The sequence below is a fragment of the Macaca nemestrina genome, chromosome 12, assembly GCF_043159975.1.
Source record: "Macaca nemestrina isolate mMacNem1 chromosome 12, mMacNem.hap1, whole genome shotgun sequence".
NCBI classification, from domain to species: domain Eukaryota; kingdom Metazoa; phylum Chordata; class Mammalia; order Primates; family Cercopithecidae; genus Macaca; species Macaca nemestrina.
Genome location: NC_092136.1, coordinates 39,203,082 through 39,209,715, shown reverse-complemented (window position 1 = coordinate 39,209,715; position 6,634 = coordinate 39,203,082). Strand labels below are relative to the sequence as shown.

The following is a 6,634-nucleotide window of genomic DNA, read 5'->3' as shown; positions in this document are numbered from 1 at the left end:
ACTGTTAGAGAGCCATTGAGCTATTCTAGAGCCTCTATGTATTTTAGTGTTTATCCACACCAGCCACTGTGCTGCTGCTTTATATATTATGATATCACTGGATCTTCAAAATAGTGCTGTTTTGTTTCACTTTATTTTTTAAATTTTATTTTGAATTGTAAAATAAAAAATGTATATGTTTATCAAGTATTACATGTTGTTTCAAAATATATACGCATTGTGGAATGGCTAAATAGAATAGCACTATTCTAGAAATCATGATTGCTATTATTAGCGATATTATCATTACTACTCCCCAAGTGAAGAAACCGAGGTTCAGTAGGATTAAGCAACCTTTGTGGGGTCATGCAACAAAATTGACAGAAGCAAGATTCAGATCGTGTTCTCTGGCTCCATCACCTACACAGTGACTTTGCCCCTCACTCAGAAAGACTGCCTGTGACTTACTACAGTTTGATTTTTATCATTCTTCTTTCAAACTTTAAAAACAAATTGAAAAAATCTTATGTCTTTCATTTTTTTGGTATTTAATAGACATCAACATATCTGAGGCAATGAATGTAGATGTCGCCAGTTGACAGGCTTTCAGCTGGGTCATTTTCTTCTTTTTTTTAAATTAATTAATTTATTTACTTATTGAGACGGAGTCTCGCTCTGTTGCCAGGCTGGATGGAGTGCAGTGGCAGATCTCGGATCACTGCAACCTCTGCCTCCCCAGTTCAAGCGATTCCCCTGCCTCAGCTTCCTGCGTAGCTGGGACTACAGGCGTGTGCCACCATGCCAGGGTAATTATGTTGTTGTTGTTTTGTTTTGTTTTTTGTATTTTAGTAGAGATGGGGTTTCACCATGTTGGCCAGGATGGTCTCGACCTCCTGACCTCGTGATCCGTCCACCTCGGCCTCCCAGAGTGCTGAGATTACAGGCATGAGCCACCGCGACGGCGTCAGCTCACCCATTTTCTAACACATTATTTTATACACCTCTTATGATAATAAGGTCTTTGTTTTTCCTTTACCAATATCAAAAATCATTTGAGTCAGGAGATCGAGACCATCCTGGCTAACACGGTAAAACTCCGTCTCTACTAAAAATACAAAAAATAAAAATAAAAAATAAAAAATAAAAAATGGGCGTGGTGGCAGGCGCCTGCAAGTTCCAGCTAATCCGGAGGCTGAGGCAGGAGAATGGCGTGAACCCAGGAGGCGGAGCTTGCAGTTAGCCCAGATTGCGCCACTGCACTCTGGCCTGGGTGATAGAGCAAGACTCCGTCTCAAATAAAAATAAATAAATAAATAAAAATAATAATAGATAGCAGTAAGCCTAATTTAAGACATTAAATGATATTTTGTAATACATAAAGCTATCATGTAGCCAAAAAAGTTATTAATTTTTAAATTTATTTTAAAATTACGTATTTCTAGAAATGTTCAGGTGTGAAATAGAATACCTCAAATCTCCATCAGATGTCAGATCAGATTGAAAATTTTAAAGATGTTTCTAAATATATTTCTGGGTTTGGTTCTTGCAGATGCTATTGTTTGGAAATAAATCTAAGAAAACAGAGCCTAACACTTTGAGCCAAATTCCTCCCATGCTCCATTCCCACCCATGTTTCCACCCTTTTTATGTTCTTCATGGAATTGTCTCCTTTCTACTCTGAAATTACAGAGCTGCCTCTCTTTAGATGTTTCTGTTTTTACTCATAAACCTGAAAATTATCTTGTGATATCAACACCCCAATGCTAACTGAAGAGGGGAATGGTTGAAATAGCAAACTTCAACATAATTGCTGCCACTGCTGTTTATTGTCCAAGTAGGTGTTTCTTTTTCAAAATAAAGAAATGAAAACAAAGTGGTTTATTATTCTCAGTCGTAAATTGGCGGTGGACAGTAAGGTTGCATTTTCTCTTGTGTTAGCAATTGATCTTATGTGCACTGATTTATATATGAAAATGTTCTTGCTACCTAAGAAAAATGAGTTCTCATTATATAAATGAGTTTATTAAAACCCTACTGCCTTAGGCAAGTTGGCAGTTTTTTATGAATCTCCAAATTTAAACATCTCTAAAATAAGAAATGACAAAACATCTACAAGAGATGCTCCAGCTTATCCTGGCCCCAGATTAATTGACTCTCTTCAATGCTTTCGGGGATTATGAATATTAAGCAGCATATCTAACTCATTGATACTCAGATCATGTCTCTCTTTTACCAGCCTATGAGGGACAGAAAATATAATATGACCTCTGGGTAGTGTCCTACTGGTTGCTCACACAGATTGATTTCCTCCTTGAATCTGAGATTAGTTTTACCATAAGAATTGAATATTTTACTGAGGTTAGGGGTTAGGAAAACAGGGGGTCAATCATTCTTACTATCTTGTGTTGGGTGACATAAAATCATCCAACAGGTGAGACATGGGAGATACTTCTATTATATCTCACTGCAGTGAGTAATTATCATTGATGAATAACAGACACTGATTTGAAAAGCACTCACCTTTCCACAGCCAGTAGGGCCTTAACAATTAAGAAAATGTTTTCATAATATAGATATAGATATAGATATAGTTATATATATAAATATACATACATAAATATATATATATATATCAGCGAAGGAGACAGCTTTTACTATGAGAAATATGATTAGCTTCCAAGCCATGTAAATGTGGATTTGCTCTGAGCCTTTGAGTATCAGGAACTTGAAGCTGAAACACTTCTAGAGATCATCTAGAATTCCTAATGTTATATATGAATCTTCTCTAGGGTACTCTGGTCAATGGTTGTTCAAAATACACTTGAGTACCTCTGGAGACAGGTAGCCACACCCAGGATAGCTCATTTCATATTGGATAACTCTTAAAATTATATTGATCAAAATATTTATATGATATACTTTTGGATTTTATGTTTTAGCTTACTTCCTATAATTTAAAAATAGTAATCACTGACTGTTCTTTCTTCTCCTGGCGGAACATCCCAAGTTGCATCAACCATTGTGTTTGTGTGTGTGTGTGTGTGTTTGTGTATGTTTATGTGTGCGTGAATTTCTTTTTACCCTCCAGTATATCTGTGTTTTTTTTTTAATCCCTTTTTTGGCTTGTTGATATTTATGAGGATCATTTTAAATTTTGCTTTATAATGGGATGTTTTTTAGTAGGGAGGATTTCTGTCAGTATCACAAATAACCAGTGAGTGTCGCTGTTTTAACACAGACAAATACTTGTGGGCCTGTCATATAATGATCAACAACATTCTTGCATAAGCCATAAGCACTTGTAATTATGCGGAACACAGGCAGTGGGCTGAACGAATCAAGGGTCCTCTTAATCCACCCACATTAGCTAATGTAGACATTTCAGACAGATTTACTGGTGCCTTTTTATTGTCACTAGTCTACTTTAGTTTTCCAAGATGATAATTCTTTTTGTTCTCCCTTCGAAATAAAAGACTGCTCATTTTCCCCAAAATGCTCTTCCTACAACTCAACTTGTATAGTTTGTAAACAACTTTTTATCTTGATTTCAATCATTCATTCAGTGGGTTACTGCTACAAAGGAAAACGCAATAATTCTGAGTATCCATCTGTACCAAGTTTCCTTCTAAGAACTCCATGTGTATCATTTCTTTTAACACCGCAACAATGCAATGAGAGAGTCATTATTCATGCCATTGTTTATATCAGGGAAAGGAGGCTGAGGAAGTTAAATAACTTGACTCTGGGTGACATAATCAGTAAGTAACATATCTGACATGAGAAGCCAAGACCATCTGACACCACAGCCCCATTCTTTCCACTACACCCTCCTTCCTATCTGCAGGTGGTGCCTGCAAAAACGAGGAGCATGGAAACTAGTATCTCAATCCTTAAACATGTTGGGATGTCAACAGAATCAGTAGATAACATTTTTATCTTCTCTATCAGGATTCTCAGAAAATATTTGAGAAAAAGAATGCTAGAAATAGAGACAGAGATCAAAACGTCAATTGTGAATTGATGTAAGCTGGAAAATAGGACTTAGATATGTGGCCAAAGGAGCTTGCCCAAATTTCTCTCCTCATCCTCAATCTAATAACTACCCACCCAGTAACTGGCACAACCAGGGGATCCCAGGGCACCCCACACAGGGATGGATCACATACCATGTGACAGGAGAGAGAAAACAGGCCAAAATGGAGAGGAAAAAATAAATTGCTGAACCAATCTTTCCTAGACATTTTCTAAGCTAAAAAATCATATAATCCAGATAAACTAGAATTTTTCCCCAACAGAAGTCCCTACACATGGAAGTATGAGGGGTATGGAATAACTGTTCACTGAAAGAGTTGTGTTTTCAATATTTGCAATGCCAAGCAGGATTATTTCAGGCCTTGTAGGGCTTGTTTTCATATAATTATTCTGAGTAATTAACCTTTTACTCTGAGTAAAGTGGGACTTCACTGAATGAAGGAAGCCCTTTAAACAAAGGAGTTGTATTAGCTGAATTTTATGTTAATATCACCTGACTCATGTCTACTCATTTCCAAACCCAAACCTACCATCATTTTGGGCAATGGAGACAGATCATTTGTCTTTGGCAAGACCAAGATCATTTAGGAGATGTATGATAGATGATGGCAGTGGAGATGGTGAGAAGTCATGGTTAGATTTCGGACATATTTGAAAGTAGATTGAATGAGGGTTATGAGATAAAAAGAGTCAAGATTTTTGGCCCCAAGCTTTTCTCCATCAATTGAAATGACAAAATAATGACTGAATATGGTCTGGCAGCGAAGATCAGAGAGATTATTTGGGAATGTTGACTTTGGACTTGATTCTTTCAGACCAATGGAAATGTGAAGAAGACATACATGTGGTTTAAAAATCTGGAGTGAGAAAGAGAGATCTGGACTGGAGGTGTACATTTAGGAAGTATCATTCTACAGCTGATATATAAAACCATGAGACAGGATGAAATTAGCAGGCATAAGAAATAAAGAGAAGAGTCTAAGGTTTGAGGTCTCTGGGGTTTTGCAAAGTTAAAAAGTTAAGAAAGAGAAGAATGACAATGGAGGCTGAAAAGGAGCAGTTAGTGAGGCTGGAGAACAATCAAGACAGTGCGGTATTCTGAAAGCTAAGTGGGGGCAGTGTATCAAGGAGGAAAGTGTGATTAATTATATACCACGGCCCTGATATATCAAAGAAGCTGAAGGTTAAGAATTCATCAATGACTTTGGTGAAGAAGAGGTCATTGGTAATTTTGACAGTCTTAGTGAAGTGATAAGAAGAAAACAAATAAATACTGTAGAGGATTTTAGAAAAATGAATTTGAAATAGTAAATTTTGGTTCTAACTTTATCTGCTTTTGTGGACTAGTAGAGCAAAAGGCAACAATTAAGTTGAGAAGAAGCCACCAGGAAAACTGGAATTGAGAGAGATTGCCTTTTTTTCCCTTTTATTTAGGGATTAGAAGATCTGTTTGTATAGTGATGATAAATGTCAACTAGAGTTGGGAGGCGGAGGCTGGCATGCTTATATGTGATGATAATTATCAACTAGAATGGCAGTGGGTGCAGGGACTGGACCTGATTCTGTAGGGAGAGAACATGTATGGAGAATTATTGGGCTGTTGTCCCGAAGTAGGGGTGGGGGATAGAAACTACTCCATACGTGGAAGAGATGACCTTTGTTGCAATACAGTCCATTTATCTAGACTATCAGTCAGGAAGGCAGAATATATGATCATACAGTTGCCAATAAGTGGGTGGGAGCTGTGGAAGTTTTCTTCACATTGCTTCAATCTTCTCAGTGAAATAGGAAGCCAAATTATCAGCTAAGAGTGAGATATAGGGAGGAGGTGTTGGAAGACATGGTTTGAAATGAAGGAATAAAATATGAAGTAGTCTTCTAGGAGAGTGGGAGAATAACTGGACCTGGCAAACATATTTTGACTGCTGGGCACCATTAATCCCTCATGTGGGGTTATTATCAGGAATTTGAGGAAGACCAGTCTGTATGTTGGCATGTTTTTTCCTTCATTTGTGGTTTAATTGCACAGATATGAGTATGGAGGAAGTGTGATGACCATGCGAGCATGCGCGCGCGCGTGCACACACACACACACAGAGACACACACACAGAGACACACATACAGACACACACACAGACACACACACAGACACACACCTTACTTTTAAAAACAAGTTGTTTTACATCTTCCCTATGCTATTTTTGTTTTCCTTTTAGCTCCGTCTCTCTCTCTCTCTCTCTCTCATTAGCTCTCCTTCTCTCTCTCGACATTTGACCTCCATTTTATAGCACACACCAACTAAATAACCAAGTATGTAAGAATTGAAAATTATTTTAGAGATCAGTCTCATTCTCCTCATTATAGATGGGGAGACTAAAGACCAGCTAAAAGGGATTGGCCCAGATTTTGGCAGTCACATAGGAACAAACTGCTAGGAGTTTCCCTTATGGATATGCGTCTGTGGAACAGGTGTATAGAAAAAGTATATGCTAATTCTTAGAAGATGCTCAACTTAAATTATCTTATATATTCAATAACTCAGTTGAAGCAAAATAACCTAACCCTGAATAATATCCCTTATACATATTCTTGTTAGGATAATGTCACTACTGTTGCCTGGTT

The 6,634-nt window shown here is 37.4% G+C and overlaps 1 protein-coding gene across 1 annotated transcript in view; it reads left to right on the top strand.

Moving 5' to 3' along the window:
• Positions 1 to 6,634, top strand: part of LOC105463297 (anoctamin 3) — a 485,486-nt gene that overhangs the window by 104,623 nt on the left and 374,229 nt on the right. The gene's annotated exons all lie outside the window — the stretch shown is intronic.